This window comes from Panthera uncia, chromosome E3 (genome assembly GCF_023721935.1).
Source record: "Panthera uncia isolate 11264 chromosome E3, Puncia_PCG_1.0, whole genome shotgun sequence".
Taxonomy (NCBI): Eukaryota; Metazoa; Chordata; class Mammalia; order Carnivora; family Felidae; genus Panthera; species Panthera uncia.
In genome coordinates, this window is record NC_064815.1 from 2,207,731 (window position 1) to 2,229,040 (window position 21,310).

Sequence of the window (21,310 nt, forward strand, 5' to 3'; positions counted from 1 at the left end):
CACCGTGGGCATCGGGATTAGGAGCTGGCTCCAGGGAGGAGGCGGCCCCAGCAGATGCCTGCCTGCCCGCCCAGCCAAGCCCGACTCTGGTTTCTCACCTGGTGGGAGTCCTAGTGGAAGGAAAAAAAAAAAAAACAAAACACCCCAAAACAGAGGAGGGAAGATACTCTCAGCAACTTTTCTTGCAAAGGGATGCAAAGATGTGGGAATAAATCACCCAGGTCTCTGCTGCTGCGGCACAAGCCCGGGCCGTTCTGCTTCGGCCCCCCGCGTTAGGCAGGGTTACTCTCAGAAGGCAGAACAAATACTTGTTTCTTCCCCTTTATTTGGCAGTTTCCAAAATAATGAGTTGGTTTCTTAGCATCTGCCAAGGTGAGGCTTTTTTTTTTTTTGTCTGATTATGAGATTATAGATTTTAAAAATTTATTTATTTTTGAGAGAGACCGAGGGAGCGAGCAGGGGAGGGGCAGAGAGAGGGAGGGCAAGACAGAATCCCAAGCAGGCTCCGAGCTGTCAGCAAGGACCCCGACGTGTGGCTTGAACTCATGAACCATGTTGACCTGAGCTGAAACCAAGAATCGGAAGCTTAACCGACTGAGCCACCCAGGCGCCCTTGAGTTTGTAGGTTGCATTATTTATTATTATTTTTTAAAGGACAAAGGCATGTCTTGCCTTCTTTTTTTTTTTTTTTAAGTTTATTTATTTATTTTTGAGGGGAAGAACAGAGAGAGAGCGAGACCCAGAATCTGAAGCAGACTCCAGGCTCTGAGCTGTCAGCACAGAGCCCGATGTGGAGCTCAAACTCACAGACGGTGAGATCATGACCTGAGCCGAAGTCGGATGCTCAACTGAGCCACCCAGGTGCCCCTGAGTTTATAGATTTAAATATATTTGCTATCTTTCACCCTGTTTCAGTTCTCCTATTGGATACTCACATCATCCCCTCATCGGCCTATGGGAGACTTTTTTTTTTTTTTGGCTTATTTGTTTTTGAGAGAGAGAGAGACAGAGCATGAGCAGGGGAGGGGCAGAGAGAGAGGGAGACACAGAATCCGAAGCGGGCTCCAGGCTCTGAGCTGTCAGCCCAGAGCCCGATGCGGGGCTGGAACCCACGGACCGCGAGGTCATGACCTGGGCCAAAGTCAGACGCTCAACCGACTGAGCCACCCAGACGCCCCATGGGAGACTCTTGAACTTGGCACCGTTTGCCATGGCTCCTGTCGCCATGCTCCCCAGGCACGCTTACTGCTCCAGACCTAAAATCAGCCGTTTCTCCAAGGAGCCGTTTGGCCACTAGGGTTACACAGCTTTCTTTTTTCTACACAAACTCTAGCAAACAAATGAAGCCATTCTGCAGTTTCACAACACGGTGCATCTTCGGTCCCCATAACTGACTTTGGAAAACAAAAGCTCTGAGGATTTCTTCTACTTTACCCCCTGCTATGCCCCACCCCCAACCCCCCTCAGGCAGTGAGCAACAGGCTGACTTCAGTGTGAATTCAGGGAAGAGGAAGGCGGGGAGACCCAGGGAAAAAACCCAGGGTATGTAAAGCTCATAGCACGTGAACTAGGTGATCAGATAAATGATTAATCCCATCCTTCTGATTTGTTCTTTCCTCCTGTCTACAAAAACATACCTTTGAATTCAATAATTCTTAGCAGCTGTTAATATGACTACTTCTCATTGCAAAGGAGGAAGATGCAGAGAATCAACTAGTTACATTGTAACGCACGTTGCTGAGAAATGCCTCTTCTGGTGTTTGTGCAGCTCCTGCTCCCAGAGCCTCCGGGAGCTGGCTTTCCTGCCCCAACATGCGATTTTGTAGCAGCGATGCACATTTGAATACTGGAAACTCCTCCGTGCTCTCCCTCCTCTCTCCACACCCCGCCCCTCCTTCTCATCTTGTCAGAATCTAAAGTTCAGAAAGACAAGTTCATGGAACTCAATGCCAGGATGCCAGGAAGCCTTGAGTAATCTCGCTTTGCATAATACAGTTCTTAGGATTACTTTTCAAATGCCAAAACGCCTTGTCATCTAAGTTTCTTTCTTGTTTTTGATAAAGAAGTGGGTACTAAGGAATATTGCTGTGTGGAAGGAAGAACAGTGATCCAGGTAAGGTCATTGATTTTTTTTTTTTAATGTTTATTTATTTATTTTGAGAGAGAGACCACAAGCAGGGAAGGGGCACAGTGAGAAGGAGAGAGACAATTCAGAGCAAGCTGTAGTCTCAGCGCGGAGCCTGACACAGGGCTCGATCTCCCGACCGTGAGATCATTACTTGAGCTGAAATCAAGAGTCAGATGCTCAACAGACTGAGCCACCAAGGCACCTCCGGGTCAATGAGTCTTTGAATCGACCTTTTGTATATGGTGTGAAATAGGGATGCGCCTTCCTTCTTTTGCATATGGATATCCAGTTGTCCCAACCTATTGGTTGCTTGTCTACCTATGTACCTGGTGGTTCCCCTCCCTGTATTACAGCGTCTAGGTGAACCTGTTAGATAAATGTCTCTGGGGTGCCTGCCTGGTTCGGTCGGAAGAGTGTGCGACTCTCGATCTTGGGGTTGTAGGTTCGAGCCCCACATTGGATGTAAAGGTTACTTAAAAAAACAAAATCTGTTCGGTGTCGTGTTCCTCGTGTGCAGTCAAGACTGAGATTCACTTTACTGGATCATTAATCAAAATTATTTCACAAATTATTCTTATGATTCCTTTTAAAAAAGATACAGCAGCAGCAAGGGATGTATCTCCAGGTCCTGCATAATTCCCTTTCTACTTTGAAGTCCTCTGATGAGGATAAGGGACGTGGAGGCAACACGGTTATTATTGCTCAGTAGCAAATGGAGCTTTAGTTTCACAAAATGTGAAAGCAACGCTCCTAACCCTTTAAAAAATAAATCTGGGGGCGCCTGGGTGGCTCGGTGGGTTAAGTGTCCAACTTCAGCTCAGGTCATGATCTAATGGTTCATGGGTTTGAGCCCCATGTTGGGCTCTATGCTGACGGCTCAGAGCCTGGAGCCTGCTTCGGATTCTGTCTCCCTCTCTCTCTGCCCCTCCCCAGCTCATGCTCTCACAATGTCTCTGTCAAAAATAAATAAACTTAATAAAAAGAAATTTTAAAAAAATTCTTAAAAAAATTTTTAAATAAATAAATAAAATATTTTAAAGAGACAGAGTCACGCATTTTGTGGGGGAGAAGCAGTTCTGGACCCTGATTGTGGTGGTGGTTACACGAATCTGTGCACGTGTGATAGAATTCCATAGAATGGAGCACACACACAGAATGTGTGCAAAAGCTGGAAAGTGGACGAGGTTTGCAGTTCGCTGAAGAGCATCATATCAGGTGTTCATTTCCTGGTTTTGATAACAGACAACATTTATTTATGTGAGATGTTATCACTAGGGGAAACTGGGTGGAAGGTATTCGGGAAATCTCTGTACTATTTTTTGCAACCTTTTGTGAGTCTAAAATTATTTCTAAATAAAGGCTTTATTGAAAATGGGGAGGAGGGGCGCCCGGGTGGCTCAGTTGGTTGAGCGTCCAACTCTCGGCTTCCATTCAGGTCATGATCTCACGGTTCCTGGGATAGAGCCCCATGTTGGGCTCCGTGCTCACACTGTCTCCCTCTCTTTCTGCCCCTCCCACCCCTCAAAATAAATAAACTTTTTTTTAAAAATGGGGAGGAATGCAGGCTCAGTTGGTGGAGCCTGCGACTCTTGATTTCAGGGTCGTGAGTTTGAGCCCCATATTGAGTGTAGAGATTACCTACAAAAATAAAAAATACATTTAAAAAAGTGGGGAAGGGGCGCCTGGGTGGCGCAGTCGGTTAAGTGTCCGACTTCAGCCAGGTCACGATCTCGCGGTCCGTGAGTTCGAGCCCCGCGTCAGGCTCTGGGCTGATGGCTCAGAGCCTGGAGCCTGTTTCTGATTCTGTGTCTCCCTCTCTCTCTGCCCCTCCCCCGTTCATGCTCTGTCTCTCTCTGTCCCAAAAATAAATAAAAAACGTTGAAAAAAAATTTTTTTAAATAAAAAAGTGGGAAAAACTGAAGGACTACTTTGGGCATGGGGTTTTTGAAATAAACAAACAAGACAAAGAAAAAAAATAGCAACCTTTCAATGTCTTCATGCTGCCTTCAGGATTCAGTTCAAAGCCCTCAGGATGGCATTCAAGGTCCCTCCTGACCTGGTCTGACTACTGTTCCCAGATCATTCAGGGTTTGGAACACACAATCAAAGTGTCCCATCAGTAGACACCCTAGAAACCCAGGTGGTGAAAGACAGTTAAGAGTCGTGTTCCTCGAGGCCAATCAGAGAGCTGGGCTGGGTCAGAGCCCAGGTCATGCGGACAGCTCATCAGATCCACAGTTCCCTTTTAACACAACATTTTGTAACCTCACTTTACTGAAAGAAAATCTGTGAATAATGTAGACTTTCTCCACACACAATTTACAAAAACATTATAAGGCCCCAACTACATTCTAAAAAGGAAAAACTTAGGGCCATCTGGGTGGCTCAGTCTGTTAAGCGTCCGACTTCAGCTCAGGTCATGATCTCAGCTCATGGGTTCGAACCCAGAGCCTGGAGCCTGCTTCGATTTCTGTGTCTCCCTCTCTCTCTGCCCCTCCTCTGTTCACTCTCTGACTCAAAAATATAAACTTTAAAAAAAAATTAAAAAGAAAAATTAAAAGAAAGCCATTTTAAAAAATAAAGCCATTTATAATAAAAAGAACATGCATTTTTTTAAGAGATGAGTTTTTTTTTTAATGTTTATATATTTATTTTGAGAGAGATAGCACGCACGTGAAAATGTGAGCAGGGGAAGGGGAAAGAGAAGGGGAGACAGAGAATCCCAAGCAGCCTCCATGCTGAACCGAGCTGACAAGGGGCTCGATTCCATGAACCATGAAATCATGACCTGAGCCCAAATCAAGAGCTGGATGCTTAACTGACTGAGCCACCCAGGTGCCTCAAGAACATGCATTTTTAATTTTTTTTTTGAGAGAAAGACAGAGACTTACAGAACATGAGCAGGGGAGGGGCAGAGAGAGAGGGAGACCCAGAATCTGAAGCAGGCTCCAGGCACTGAGCTGTCAGCACAGAGCCCGATGTGGGCCTTGAACCCATGAATGTGAGATCATGACCTGAGCTGAAGTCGGACACTTAACCAACTGAGACACCCAGGTGCCCCAAGAACATGTATTTTTTTTAAGTAAACACTTAGAGTTTATCTATCTATTTATTTTTTATTTTTTTTAATTTTTTTAATATTTATTTATTTTTGAGACAGAGAGAGACAGAGCATGAACGGGGGAGGGGCAGAGAGAAAGGGAGACACAGAATTGGAAGCAGGCTCCAGGCTCTGAGCCATCAGCCCAGAGCCCAACGCGGGGCTCAAACTCATGGACCGCGAGATCGTGACCTGAGTTGAAGTCGGACCCTTAACCGACTGAGCCACTCAGGCGCCCCTCTATCTATTTATTTTAATAATCTCTATACTCAATGTGGGTCTCAAACACATGACACTAAGATCCAGAGTCACATGCTCTTCTGACTGAGCGAGCCAGGTGCCTGTATAAGTAAATGCTTAGCCACAACTGTTCTGAAAGACTTAAGAGAAGCAGTCAGATGCTCCAAGTGATAGGGATGTGTCTTGTAGCCACTCAAATATCACATTTGGGAAAGTATATATACATATACAATATAATATATTTTTTAATGTTATATATTTCTATATCTCATGTTTGGGGATATGAGTTTCCAAAATGGTGGACGACTCTTGGTAAAATTCCCCCCCCCAAAAAACAAAACAGAACATGATCTTTCCAGGATTTAACTTTCTGCAAAATTCCCGATATAATGAAACAGTACAGGGGCGCCTGGGTGGCTCAGTCCATTGAGTGTCCGACTTCGACTCCAGTCATGATCTCATGGTTCATGAGCTCATCCCCTGCATTGGGTTCTCTGCTGTGAGTGAGGAGCCTGCTTTGGATCTCTGTCCCCACCCCCTCTCTGCACCTACCTTGCTTTCTCTCAAAAATAAGTAAACATTAAAAAAAAGAAAGAAACAGTACAAAAGATACTTTGTGATTACGCATACAACATAAGTAGGTTCAAAGCTTATAGGATTTTTTTGAGTTGTTTTTTTTTTTTTTTTACCACCTTCATGAAGGGTCAGTGGGATGTTCAGAAGTCACATAGGGGACCCAGAACAACTCTTCATTTTGTGGCACTGTCTGATGCATTGCAAGACATTTCCCATCCCCAGCTGATGCCTACTGAATACTGGTGGTGCCCCAATAACTATGGAACCAAAAAGGGCTCCTCAAATTTCCCAAATGTTCCCTGGGAGGGGCAGCCACTTCTCATTGAAAATCAGTCTTTTAGAGCTGTGCTTACTCCGTATGGGAGCCAAGAACCAACCTAGCCCTTGAAATGTGGGGAGTCCCCTAAAGTGAGATGTGCTGATAGTATAAGAAACACACAGGATTTCACAACTCAGTATGAGAAAGAAGACAATGTTTGTGTCCTCCCCAAATTCGTAAGCTGAAATCTTGCCCCATAATGTGATGGTGTTAGGAGGTGGGCCTTTGGGAGGTGATTGGTCACGAAGGGTGGAGACCCCGTGACTGGGATTAGTGTTCTCGTAAAGGGGACCCTGAGAGCTGTCTCTCCACCAGGTGTGGACACAGAGGGAAGACACCGTCTGGGGACCAGTAAGAGCCCCTCTCCAGACACTGGATGTGCCAGCGCCTTGATCCTGGACCCCCCAGCCTCCAGAACGGCAACAAGTAAATGCGTATAAGCCCCCCAGGCTGCGGTATTTTTGTCATAGTGGCACGAACGGACTAAGATAGCACATACGGCTCCAATTCTGTCTCACTTCTTTTTTTCTTAAGTTTTTTTTTTTTTTTTTTAATGTTTATTCATTTTTGAGAGAGAGAAAGAGAGACAGAGCATGAGCAGAGAGAGAGGGAGACACAGAATCCGAAGCGGGCTCCAGGCTCTGAGCTGTCAGCACAGAGCCCGACACGGGGCTCCAACCCACAAACGTTGAGATCATGACCTGAGCCGAAGTCGGATGCTTAAGTGACTCAGCCACCCAGGCGCCCCCGTCCCACTTCTTGTTTTCTTGCTCGGGTAGGGAGAGGTCTGGCCTTTGCTTCTATGTACCTTGGGATCTGAGGCCTCTGAAGATTTGGTGTCTGTAGAGGCAGGTTAGGAGACACTTCTACAAGGTGGAGAAGAAAGGAAGAGCACAGGGGAGGCTGTGGTCATCAGAGTCTTGGGCTCTCCCAGTTCACCCAGGGAAGGTGAAGGGTGTTTCAGGGCCTCCTGGAGAATGACTTGTAGCTCTGGGAGGGCACCAGCAGAGCAATGTCCTACTGCTATGGACGGGCATGGGAAAGATGACAAGAGGTGCCAGGTGAGATTAGCCGGGAGACCTGCCAGGAGCTGCAGAGAAAGCGTCCGCATCAGGAGACAGGCTAGCTGGACGCGGCTGACCGTGGTGGGGCACAGGAGCCCTCAGCAGCCTGGCATCCCCAAACTCTCAAGTGGGAGCAGAACAGGGATCTGGAGCGGTCGGCAGGCTCAGTGCATGAGGGGGGCCTGAACACCAAGCAGGGGGAAGGGGCAGGATGCTCTGAGTGCCCCCCCCCCCAAGTCTGGCAGGTGGCCTGAGGAGGGTCAGATAAGCATTTACTTAAGAGCGATGATGCTGGGGCACCTGGGTGGCTCAGTCGGTTGAACGAGTGACTTTGGCTCAGGTTATGATCCCACGGTTCCTGGGGTTCGAGTCCCGCATCGAGCTCTCAGACTCTGTGCTGACAGCTCAGAGCCTGGAGCCTACTTTGGAGATTCTGTGTCTCCCTCTCTCTCTGCTGCTCCCCTGCTCATGCTCTGTCACTCTGTCTCTTAAAAAATAAAAGAAAAAAACGAAGTTAAAAAAAAAAAAAAAATGATGCTGGCTGCAATACGGAAAGCAGACAGCAGGGGGCGAGAGGAGGCCAGCAGAGGTCATCCTGGGATGTCCTCAGGCAAACAGGCTGGACACCCTGAACAAGTGCGTCCTGCTCTGGATGCCTCCACACACAAATGCCGATGTAAGATGTGGTTGTGGCCCTCGAGGGTGTTACAGCCACATCGCGCCACGAGACACGTGTTCATTGTCCCAGTGCTAAAAAAAGTAAAAGATGAGTGGGTTTCAGCAGAGTCTTGCTGCAGCATGAATAAACAGTCAGACAACAGGCGAATCTGTTGGGAGGATGTGGTTTAACCTCTGAGGCCAGTTGGCCCAGTGTCATACCTGGCCACAGGCACTGACCTCCCAGATACCGTGTCTCGAGATTTTCCTGGAAGGCAGCATGGTGTGTACTTGTAAGGTCACAACCTTTCGCTCCTGTTAATTCACCTTTCAGAGCTTCTGTTTCTTCGTCCATAAAATCAGATCGCCATTTCCACCATAGTGTGGGTATGAGGATTCGCTGAGGCAACGCATCAGAGTGCTTAGCCCAGTGCACTCAAGAAATGTTAATGATTCTCTTTATGGGCATTGTTTTCTTTTCTCGAGTAAGGATGTCATCCATATATATTATTTTTTAATTAAAAAATGTTTTTTAATCTTTATTTTTGAGAGAGAGAGAGAGACAGAGCGTGAGCAGGGGAGGAACAGAGAGAGGAGACACAGCATCCGAAGCAGGCTCCAGGCTCTGAGCTGTCAGCATGGAGCCCGATGCAGGGCTCAAACCCACGCTCTGCGAGATCATGACCTGAGCCGTAGTCGGACGCCCAACCGACTGAGCCACCTAGGAGCCCCTATATCATTGTTTTTTTTTTTTTAAGCTTATTTTTATTTTTGAGAGAGAGAAAGAGAAAGCACAAGCTGGGGAGGGACAGAAAGAGAGGGAGAGAGAGAATCCCAAGCAGGCTCCGTGCTGTCAGTGTGGAGCCTGACGTGGGGCTTGATCTCATGAACCGTGAGATCGTGGCCTGAGCTGAAATCAAGATTCGGACACTTAACCAACTGAGACGCCCGGGCGCCCCTACATGTATTATTAACTTATTGTTCAAGAGTACCTGAGAGCAACGTCTACATCTCAGTCATCTGTGTCTGCCATAAACCTACTTCCGGGAGGGAGAGTGGAGGAGGGAGCCTGCCCCTGTCCACAGTGCTGAATCTTCCTGGTGTGGGTGTGGCCTGTGATGCCTCCTCTTGGACCCATTCACATCTCGCATGGCGTTCTCCGCCCAGATGCCCTCTGGAGTGATGCAACACGGTGTCCCTGATCTCCCAGACATGCTAACGTGTAGTGAAATAGCACACACGGGATGATCTCGCTGTGGAAAGACACATGTTGTGTGCACATTCATTTTTGTAGAACACACATTGGGCACAACTCATCGAACAAGTTTATAGAAATAAATAGAAATTTATTAGAATTTATAGAAATATATAGAAGGATGTATATCAAACTGTTAATGGTGTTTGTCACGTTACAGCGGGATTGGTGACGGCGAAAGCTTTGCTCTTAGTGACTCACGCTCTTTGGTGGTGTTTTTTTATTGTTTTAACGATAGCCTCTACATTATTTTTTTTTTAAGATTTTATTCTTTCTTTAATTTTTAAATTTTTAAAAATTTATTCATTTTTCAGGGAGAGAGAGAGAGAGAGAGAGAGAGCGAGCACGAGCGGGGTAGGGGCAGAGAGAGAGGGAGACACAGAATCCAAAGCAGCTCCAGGCTCTGAGATGTCAGCATGGAGCCTGACGCGGGGCTCCGATTCACAAACCACAAGGTCGTGACCTAAGCTGAAGTCGGACACTTAACCGACTGAACCACCCAGGTGGCCACCAATAAACTCTGATTTTCACTGACCAGTTGCTGTATCACAGGCACAGTGCTAAGGACTATAAATACGTTATTTTGTGTGATTCTTTCTTTACACAGTAGATACCATTATTATCCCCATTTTACTGATGACGAAACTGAGGCCATTGAGATAAATCAACTTGCCTGGTATCTCATGCAGTCAGCGTGGCAGACTATAATTTCCAAAAATGGTCACAGCAATATCTCTGGTCCCATGTGCCTTTCCAGAACCTTCTGGCTCTCTGGCAAGAAACAGGATCTATTTCCTCTCCATCTGACCTTAGGCAGAACCTTGTAACTGCCTCAATTAATACAACACGGGGGAAGTGATGTTATTTAACTTCCAACACTAGGTCATGAACATGATACAACTTCCAGCTGACTCTCTCTCTCTCTCTCTCCTCTCTCTCTCTCGCTCTCTCTCTCGGCATGTTTGGCCCTGCAACCCAGCCACGACGCTGTTTGAAGACCCAAACCAACCACGCAGAGAGACCCATGTGGAGAGAAACTGAGGACCAGCCTGCATGCAGCTTCGACCACCGAACGTGGGAGTGAGGGAGCCTTCAGGCGTCTTCTAGCGGAAGCCCTGGATAAGGAGGAGCAGACACAAGTCCTCGTGGCTGACGCGCCTTCTGAACTCCTGAGCCACGGCACCTGGGAGCAAAGTACACAGCGTCCCGGTGGCAATAAGTTGAGGGGCACTGGGGAGCAGCTAACACGTCAGGGGTTGAAATCGGGAATCCCCGGCTCTTTCCGCTCTACTTCTGCCCTTTCCCAGCTCTTGCTACCTGCTGAACCACCAGCAGTGTTCTCAGCAGGTCGGCAGGCTCCCATCTCCCAGCCTGGGGACCTCCGACTAATCTCAAGAGCAGTCATTTATATTTGGAGAAGAAAAATCAGAATCCAAAGACAATTGTTCACAGAATGTGGAAGAGGCTCTCCTGTCTTTGGTGAGAGCTCTGGTTCTTTCCAGAAAGGAGAGGCTCCAGCCCACGGATGGCCCACCCCCATGCCAGAAAACCTGAGTCAAACAAAAAGTAATGAGAAAGTCTGTTCATGCCTGCCGCCCTTGCCGTTTGCTCCGATCACAAAGGCTCCTTTTTTGTTGTTGTTGCGTGTTTAATAAGTCTCTAAGCATCTGCCAAGGCAAGCATTCTCTTTTCTATGCCCACCTTACCTCCCTCCAAAACAGTGGGGCTTCTTCCTTCCATTTGGTGTAGCATTAAAAAAAAAAAAAAATTGCACTTAACTTTTCCTGGGCAGGCCTAGAAGCGCATCTGTGAGCCTTCAGGCTGGAGAGCCCAGTTTGGCTGAATGTGAATCTGTTTTCTTCTTTCTGGGCGTGAAGATCCATTAGGATGCATTGCAAGATGGGAAATGAAAAAAGAAAGAAAGAAAGAAAGAAAGAAAGAAAGAAAGAAAGAAAGAAAGACCCAACCATCTCGTCCTAACCTCTTTAAAAATAATGATAATTAAAACAACAACAAAAAATAAGGATAATTGAAACAAAGAATGTATTCATTTATACACCACCAGGGAATTCAAGCGTAGTTTGTCTCTGGACGAGGCTGGACCCAGCAGCTCAGATAATACCATCCGGACTCAGAATCTCTGCATTCGTCAGCTTTGCCTTCTCTGTGGGGTTTCATTTCCTGGCTCCTCTGGGTGTTACATGGCCACTTCACTGAATCAAATGTAGAGGAAGGCAGAGTTTCTCTGTCCAATAGCTTGAAAAGATATCAAGGAATGGGGACTTGTTTTCTCTGGCTGACCCTTCGTGGGTCATGAGCCCTGTCCTCAACCAATCAGCATGGCCCGGAGGAGTCCACCTGTTGGCTTCCTTTAGGTCAAAGGCTGTGAATCTGACTTTACAGGAGACTGATAAAACAGAACATAAATGGCCACTACTGGATGGAATTAGGATGCTCTGAGAAAGACACGTTAAATATCCACAGACTCTCACAGAAGATTCCACTCACAGAAGATGATGCGGAAATGGTCCTTATGAACACTTGAAAAGATGCCTGAGCTCACTGGTAATCTGGGAAATGCAAAGTAAAACATCAAACAAGAAATAACATTCCCACCTCTCCCATCCAGGGGTGATAAGTGAAAGCTGTACCCAGCTAGTGTTGGTAAGAGTACAGGAACGGGGGCGCCTGGGTGGCTCAGTCGGTTAAGTGTCTGCCTTCGGCTCAGGTCATGATCTTACAGTTCGTGGGTTCGAGCCCTGCATCAGGCTCTCTGCTGTCCATGCAGAGCCCGCTTCAGGTCATCTGTCCCTTTCTGTCCCTGCCTCTCCCCTCCCCACCCTCTGAAGTAAGTAAATAAATAAGCAAGCAAGTAAGTAAGTAAGTACAATGTATCAAGTGCAAACAGCAACATGCAAAAAATGCAGGAGGTATGATCCCATTTGTGGAAAAGAGAAAATATTTAAGAGACGGTCTGGGTGGCTGGGTCAGTTAGGTGTCTGACTCATGGTTTCGACTCAGGTCATGATCTCAGGGTGTTGTGAGTTTGAGCAGTGAGTTCACAGGCAGCTCGGAGTCTGCTTGGGATTCTCTCTCTCGCTCTTTCTCTCTGCTCCTCCCCCACTTGTGCTGTCTCTCTTTCAAAATATATAAACTTAAAAAAAAAAAAACTTTAAAAAATTTCTAAAAAGAGAGAGTAGAATGCAGTGGTCATGTGTATAGAATCTGGGGCCGGGCTATCTGGGTTCGAATCCCAGCCCCTCGTCTCTGAAGCCATGTGGCTTTGGGGAGGTTACCTCACCCCTATGGGTTGGTGTTTCCTCCTGTGTAAAAGAGAGATTATGGAATTCGTGGCATATGGTCATGTAGATTAAATCAGTTCACCTATGTAAATTGCTTTCAGCAGTGCCTGACATGTAGTCAGTGCCCAGTTGGCGTGAGCTGATAGCCCTGTGCACAAATCCACATAAATGCAGAGCAAAGAGGCTGTAAGGATGTGCTCCAAACTGTTGATGGCAGAAGCTGATAGCAAGGAACTTCGTACTTTGCTGTACATCGATTTGAATCGTTAGAGTCTTTCACAAAAATATGTTTGTGTATGACCAGAGTAATAGTTTTAACCCCCTGCCCTCAGATCCCCCACCGTGATGTCCCTTCACAGGCTTCCTTTTGTGGAATACTGTCATTCTGTGAGGGACAGGGCAGGGTCTAGCAGGGACTGGCCTCTAGTGGAGGCCCAACCCCCACTCTTGTGGGGGTGGAGAAAGGAAAGCTGCCAGAGGTTAAACCACTTGTCCAGCCTCAAGCTTTGACTCACTGGCCAGACAGGGGCCCACGCCCAGAATCCTGTTACCTCCAACTGCCCCCCCCCTCCCATTTCTGCCTTGGGCCTCAGGCCTCAGCAGTCCATGCTCTTTATGCCCTTAAGTCACATTTTCCTCCTTCTTTAGGCTGAACAAACTGGCTAAATGGCCCTCACTCCAAATGTTCTGTTGTAGCAGAGCCTGGGTGGCTCGGTTGGTTAAGCTTGATTTCAGCTCAGGTCATGGTCTCATGGTTCGTGAGATTGAGCCCCACAGCGGGCTCTGTGCTGATGGTGCAGAGCCTGCTTGGGATTCTTTCTCTCCCTCCCTCTGCCCCTCCCCTACCTCTCAAAATAAATAAACTTAAAAAAAAAAAAAAAGAGGGGCACCTGGGTGGCTCACTCAGTTGAGTATCCGACTTTGGCTCAGGTCCTGATCTCGTGGTTCGTGATTTCGAGCCCCACGTCAGCCTCACTGCTGTCAGCGTGGAGCCCACTTTCTTTGGATCCTCTGTCCCTCTTTCTGCTTTGGATACTCTGTTCCCTGCCTCTGCCCCCCCCCCCCCCCCAAAAATAAATAAACACATAAACATTTTTTTAAATGAAAAAAAAAAAAAAGAAAGAAAGAAATGTCCTGTTCTGTCCTCTTGCCAAACCTGGGAAGCAGACAATATTTCCTCATTTTTCAGGTGAGGAAATTGGAGAACAGAATAGTCACGTAGCATGCCAAGGGCACACAGCTAATAAGCAGCAGAGCTGGGTTTCACAGCCATCTCTTTCTGATGTTAAGGCTGTGTTCTTTTTTAAAAAGTGACTTAATTAGTGGGTTTTTTTTTTTTTTTACTATCCTTATTTTTATTTCCATGTTTTGCTAAATAAGTTTAAAAAAATTTTTTTTAATGTTTATTTATTTTTGAGGGAGAGAGACTGAGCAAGGAAGGAACAGAGAGAGAGGGAGACACAGAATCCGAAGCATGCTCCAAGGCTCTGAGCTGTCAGCACAGAGCCCGATGCGGGGCTCCAACCCACAAACCTTGAGATCATGACCTGAGCTGAAATCGGATGCTTAAGTGACTGAGCCACCCAGGCACCCCAGGGTTTTTTTTGTTTTTTTAGATTTAATTAGCGTTTTAAAATAAGTTACTCCCGGCACCATCCATCCAAGAAAACCTAAAAGCTGGACTGCTCTCTGAGGTTTTACCGCTGCCAGGGTTCAGACCTTACAGGAGCCTCGGATTCTTGCATCCGGGATCTACGTGTCTCTCTGGGCCCTGCTGGCCTGGACCGAATGTGTGGTTTTGCCTGGGTCAGACTGTCCCAGCCAAGAGGGCAGAGTCAAGATGAGAAAGGAACCTTGGACTATGTTGAGCCCCTGGCTTCACCCCAGGGAAGAGCCCGGCGAGGCCAAGAACCAGAGTATGAAAGAGTCAGCACACAGGGAAGCAGAAACGATGACTCAGCTCCGGGTCATGATTTCCCTCTTCCTTGCCTGAGACATGAGTCATGGCCTGTACGTCTTTAATTTTCTGACTTCTAACTCATCCCAGCAGGGAATGGGAAGCTGATGAAGGAAAGCTCCCTGCAGCATGGGCCGTGGCCCCAGATGGCCCGACTTCAAATTCTGTCTTCCACTTACTAATCGTGGGACCTTAGCAAATCACTGAGCCTGCATTTCCCCGTCTGTGAACTGCAGATGCTAACGCCTATCTTGCTAGGTTCCTCCACCTAATCAGGATTCACTGAGCACCTACTATGTGCCAGGCAAGGGGATGTGGTAGTAAATAAAACAGACAAAAGTCCTGCCCCCATGAAGCTTACATTCCAGGGAGAAAAAACAACAATGAACAAATTTGTGTATGTCACATTGTAATGTATACATTACATTGTAACGTATAGGTCACATTGTAACATATGACATTGTACTATCAGCTGGAGACCAGCAGAGGTCTGCAAGGGTGAAGAATCCAACGGTGAGGCAGGACAGAGGGTCAAGAGGGTTGATGGAGACAGTTCTATAAACTAGCAGGGGAGGGGCAGAGAGAGAGGGAGAGAGCATCCCAGGCAGGCTCCACACTGTCAGCACAGTGCAGGGCTGGAACTCACAAACTGTGGGATCATGACCTGAGCCGAAGCCAAGAGTCACTCGCTCAACTCACTGAGCCATGCAGGCACCCCAGTGTTAATCGCTTTAAAGTGAACAATTCAGGGGCGCCTGGGTGGCTCAGTCGGTTAAGCATCCGACTTCGGCTCAGGCCATGATCTCGTGGTCCATGAGTTCGAGCCCCGTGTCGGGCTCTGTGCTGACAGCTCAGAGCCTGGAGTCTGTTTCCGATCCTGTGTGTCCCTCTCTCTGCTCCACCCCCGCTCATGCTCTGGCTCTCTCTCTCTCTCTCAAAAATAAATAAACATTAAAAAAATAAAGTGAACAGTTCAGTGATGTTTGGTGCATTCACACTCCTGTGCAACCATCACCTGCATCTGCTTCCAAACTATTTTATTTTTTATTTTTTAAATCTTTAAAAAATGTTTATTTTTGAGAGAGAGACAGAGTGTGAACGGGGGAGGGGCAGAGAGTGAGGGAGACACAGATTCCGAAGCAGGCTCCAGGCTCTGAGTTGTCAGCACAGAGCCCGATGCGGGGCTTGAACTCAGGAGCTGTGAGATCATGACCTGAGCCGAAGCCGGATGCTCAACTGACTGAGCCACCCAGGCACCCCACCAAGGTGTCATCACCCCAAAAGGAAACCCTTAACCCACCAAGCAGTCACCCCTCATTTCCCTGTTCTCCAAACTCCCCCATCCCCTACAACCAAAAGTCTGCTTTCTGACTCTGTGTATTATGTATTTCTGGGTTTGAATCCTGAAATATTTTATATTTCATATAGGGGCACCTGGGTGGCTCAGTCGGTTAAGCGTCTGACTTCGGCTCAGGTCGTGATCTCACAGCCGGTGAGTTCGAGCCCCAAGTCGGGCTCTGTGCTGACAGCTCAGAGCCTGGAGCCCACTTGGAGTTCTGTGTCACTCCCTCTCTCTCTGCCCCTCCCCCGTCCCTGCTTACATTCTCTCTCTCTCTCAAAAGTAAATAAACATTTAAAATAAACAACTAAATATTTCACATAAACGGAAGTACAGAACCAGCGGACCTCTTGTGTCTGGCTTCCCTCACTTATGGTAATGTTCTGGAGCCTCAGTCTGCCTTGTAGCAAGTATCAGACCTTCTTTCCTTTTTACGGCTGAATGCTATTCCATCATAGGGATGGACCACATTGCTGATTCCTTCTTCCTCAGGTGAAGGGCCTCCACAAGTGTGACTCTCCAGAGGGGCATCTGGGTGGCTCAGTCGGTTAAGCATTCAACTCTTGATTTCGGCTCAGGTCAAAATCTCACATTTCGTGAGTTCGAGCCCCACATCAGGCTCTGCGTTGACAGTGTGGAGCCTGCATGGGATTCTCTCTCTCTCTCACACATCACCGTGGACGTAAGGGTGTCGATGCGACACATCCCCTCGCTCCCCTGGCTGTCCTGCAGCCAGATGGTTTCCTGTTCTCTCCCTGCTTCCGCCCTGCAGGACCTGCATCCCTCCTGTCCACGCGGGGGCGCGCTCTGGCTCAGCCTGGAAACCCCGGGGAGCTGAAGTTCCAACGTTACACCCATCAGGTGTGGACAGCAGTTGGGGGTTGAGGCCTCAGTCTCTCCGCCCTGCACCCAGCGTGTGATCCGTGCAGGGCAAAGCTTTAAGTGCTTCACAAATATCCCTTCGCTGACTCTCCATGACAGCCCCACGAGACAAGTGTCGTCATCCCCGCTCTACAGATGGAGAAACTGAGGCGTGGAGGAATGGCGAACAACTCACACAAGATCCTCCCGTAAGTCAATGGCAGAGCAGGATTCAAACCCAGAAAGTCTATGCTGGTCGTGAGTGCTTCACCACCCTTGCCCGCCCATTGTGTTTTCCCTCCTGTCGGGTCTCCCATATAGATTCAGCCGCCTATTTCCTTCAGGTCTCAGCTTGCGGACCACCTCCTCCAAGAAGCGACCGTGATCACCTCTCCTACTAGTACCTTTGGCAGAGATCTGTTTGTTTTCCTCATAGCACTTAACAGTTTGTAATAATTTTCTCTGTTGCTTTACTTACTTACCATCTGCGACTATAAGCTTCATGAGGACAGGGGCCCATCTGTCTTGTTCACTTTGAATTCCTACTTCTTATCTCAGGGACTGGCTCCGTGTAGGAGCTTAATAAATAGTATGTGCCCCTGGAGAGTAGTTGAATAATTAAATAAATGAACCCAACATACAAAATATATTGACGTCATGTTTCTATAGGCCTGACATATACACATTGCATTGTTTTCCAAATATTAATTAATGGGGCCTTTGGAATTTCCCTGAGGGGTTGGCCGAGGGTGCTTCCATGTGGAAGATGCAGGACACAAATAGAGCGAAAGGATTTATTCTGGGTCACTGGTGACTCAAGGTCTGGGAATAGAAACACACTCCAAAACCTTTGCTCTAATTAGTCAAGGTAATTATTAGGCACAATAATTAGGCATGAATGACCTCAGCCAGGCTGTTTTGTAACCTCTGGAATTTAAGACCTGTACTAATTTTGCTTTAATGGCAGGATTTGTTGTGGCTTGCCACCCACACCCCTTCTCTGCTTTTTCTGAGCAAACAAACATTTGTCTCAAAACACAATCGTTTGGGGGCATCTGGCTGGCCGAGTCGGTAGAGCATGTGACTCTTGATCTCAGTCTTGGGGTTTTGAGTTCGAGCCCCACATTGGGTGTGGAGCGTACTTGGAAATAAAACCTTTAGGGGCACCTGGGTGGCTCAGTCGGTTGAGTGAATAACTCTTGATTTAGGCTCAGGTCACGATCCCAGGGTCGTGTGACCGAACCCCATGTCAGGCTCCACGTGGAGCATGGAGTCTGGTTAGGATTCTCTCTCTCTCCCTCTGTCCTTCACCCACTCGTGCTCTCTCTCTCTCAAAATAAAAATAAAATAAAATAAAATAAAATAAAATAAAATAAAATAAAATAAAATCTTTAGAAAACTCACACACGCACACACCCTTTTCAATAAGAGATGCTTGGCCTAACCCACTGTCACATTCTGGAGTCGTCCCTCAGATTACTGCCCTCTGACACAGCTTTTGCCTTTGTGGGATTCTTTTGGTTTGGGGTTATTGTAAGAGGTGGACTCTGGTCCCTGAGAAACTCCTCTCCTGGCTCCTTCGCTTATTGAAGCGATATTTACTGCGCCCCCTTCTGGGAGCAGAGGTCTATGCACCCCCAACAGAGCCAACAGGGAGTAAAACGATTCCCACCCTGGAAAAGAATTCTCAGGGCGTCCCTTGGCAGGGTGAGGAGGGTTTATGCATTTTGGTTTCCTCTTTATCTTACTCTTGGCTCGTCATCGCAGCTAGCATTTCCCATGATCTTCCTCTATATGATGCGTGGTGTTATGTGAGTTTACTAGAAACAGTCCTAGAAATAGTCCTATGAAGAAGGTTATTACTATTAGTGCTAGGATTACCGCCCCCGTTTTACAGATGCATGGGGGCTTAAGTGACTTGCCCAAATTCACACAGTTGTTAGGTAAGTGACAGTGGCAGGACCTGAACCCAGTCTTCAGAATGGGTGCTCTTACCCACTATACCAGGATCACTATACCAATATTTTGGATTCTCCAGAAAGGTCTCCAAATTCTCTGACATTGTACACCGACTTCTTTTTCTGTTTTATTTATTTATTTAGAGGGAGGGGCAGAGAGAGAGGGAGACCGAGAATCCCAAGCAGGCTCCCCCACTGTCAGCACAGAGTCTGACACAGGCCTCGAACTCACAACCTTGAGATCATGACCTGAGCATTATTCAACTGACTGAGCCCCCCCAGGTGCCCCTGCTCACCCACGTCTATACTCACAAGACAAACATTTCCGGGGGACCCTCTGGCTGATGGCAAGGCCCCAGTAAGGCAATGAGTAGGAATATGGAGATGAACCAAAGCCAATGCTTGCCTTAGAGTTGGGGCCATTTGGAGGAAGGACCAGGACTTTGGAGTGGGACCCTGGCCTCAAATCCTGGCTGGGTCAGTAATTAGGGTTGCCAGATTTAGCAAATCAAAGCATAGGTCACACAGTTACATCTGACTTTCAGATAAACAGTGAATAACTTCTTAGTATAAGTATGTTCCATGCGTGTGTTGCATTTCATCTGGCAACCTTACAGGTAATTAATTGCTGTGTGACCTTGGGTCCTTCACTCAATCTCTCTGATCTCAGATTCCCTGCTTTCCCAATGAGGAAACCAATTCCCATTGCACAGGGTTGCTTTCAGAAATAAGAAAGGGTGTGGGGAGCCTGTGTAGCTCAGTCGCATGAACGTCTGACTTTGGCTCAGGTCATGATCTCACGGTTTGTGAGCTTGAGCCCCACGTCGGGCTCTGTGCTGACAGCTCAGTGCCTGGAGTGTGCTTCAGATTTCAGACTCTTTCTGTACCTCTCCCGCTTGTGCTCTCTCTGTATCTCTCAAAAATAAATAAACTTAAAAAAAGAAAGAAGAAAGGGTGACTATATTAAGCACTAGGAATGCTGAGGTGCTTCTTAACTGGTCCATTTTCATAGGCAGCCCGCTCCAACTTGCCCCGTGCAGGAGCTGGGGTAGAGGGGACTTTGAAAACCAGCTCAGTCCACGGCCTACTGAAAACCTTTTGAGGTTCCCAGGGCACCTGGACTGCAGCCCAAAGGCATCTGGATGTACCTCAAGTCCCCTCGCAGCAGGTGGTGTCCAGGGCAGAGACCCTTCTCGGAAACCACCGCAGTGGCCAACCTAGGATTGTATTCTCTCTGCGTCTCCCCAAGGGCCCAGCTGCAGGCTTGAAGCTCCCAAAGTGAAGGAGGAGCGAAATGCATGGGGATTTCAGGCCTGAGATGTGGAAACAGTCCAGTGGGCTACCACCAGATATCCCTCCGTTTCTCTCCAACCTCCTGAATCTTCCCCATCTTGGCCACCCCTCCGCAAACGGCTGTTTGCTGCCGAATTGCAATAACCTTCTTGCAGGTTTACCGGCTTCCAGATTAAAACTAACTGTAGCAGAATTTTTAATCTGAAAATTTTAGAGGGAATAAGGGCACCTGGCTGGCTTAGTCGGTCGAGCATGTGACTCTGGATCTCAGCATCTTGAGGCTGAGCCCCACGTTGGGTGTAGAGTTTACTTAAAGAAAAAAACGGGGGCACCTGGGTGGCTGAGTCAGTTGAGTCTGACTTGATTTCAGCTCAAGTCACGATCTCACAGCTGTGACACCGACCCCCTCGTCGGGCTCTGTGCTGACAGTACAGAGCCTGCTTGGGATTCTCTCTCTTCCTCTCTCTCTCTCTGCCCCTCCCACTCCCTCCGCTCCTCTCTAAAATAAAATTTTAAAAATTTAAAAAAGAAAAAAAACAAAACAAGTAGAAAGAATAGAAAAATGGACTAGCTCATCAGCTTACGGTCGATGCTGTTTTACCAAGTCTAGCCAATCCAAGAGACATTAAAAAAAAAACTCTCTTTTGTGAATCTTGCACATCAAAAGCCTTGGCTTTCAAGATTATCATCTCTGCCATGAGTTTCAAAAGCCCGTTTAGGAACTTGGTGAAAGCCAAGAATTTGGCTGTTTGGCCACTTTCTGCTTTCTTTGTTTGAATTGGTTTGGGTCAAGCCTGTCCAAGGGATGTGTAATGATTCAGGCCTCAACCTCAGGACTGGGTTTTGTGGGGAGAGGGGTCAGAGGGTTTCTTTTATAAAGGGAACAAACATAGCATTGCTGCATGTGCAAAACATGCTAGTCATTGCTATTTTTGTTGTCAGAATAATTTTAGTGAATTTCAATGATTTCTCAGAACACTCACAGATGTGATGGCCACTCCTTTGTTCTTCTTTTGTATTATTATTTTTTAAATTTTATTTTAAGTGTATTTATTTTGAGTGAGAGAGAGAGAGAGAGAGAGAAATGAGTGCCAGAGAGGGGCAGAGAGAGAGGGAGACAGAGAATCCCAAGCAGGCTCCACACTGTTACCGCAGAGTCTGGTTCAAGGCTCAAACTCACACACAGCAAGAACATGACCTGAGCCTAAAGCAAGAGTTTAACTGCTTAACTGACCACCCATTAACTGACCACCCAGGCGCC

At 47.3% G+C, this 21,310-nt stretch overlaps 1 long non-coding RNA gene across 1 annotated transcript in view; it reads right to left on the reverse strand.

Moving 5' to 3' along the window:
- Positions 1 to 11,252: 11,252 nt before the first annotated feature.
- The window catches only part of LOC125927869 (uncharacterized), a 25,452-nt gene continuing 15,394 nt past the window's right edge, over positions 11,253 to 21,310 (reverse strand). The window contains exon 3 of the long non-coding RNA XR_007459482.1: positions 11,253 to 11,909. This is a non-coding gene — a long non-coding RNA (uncharacterized LOC125927869). The remainder of the gene's footprint in view (positions 11,910 to 21,310) is intronic.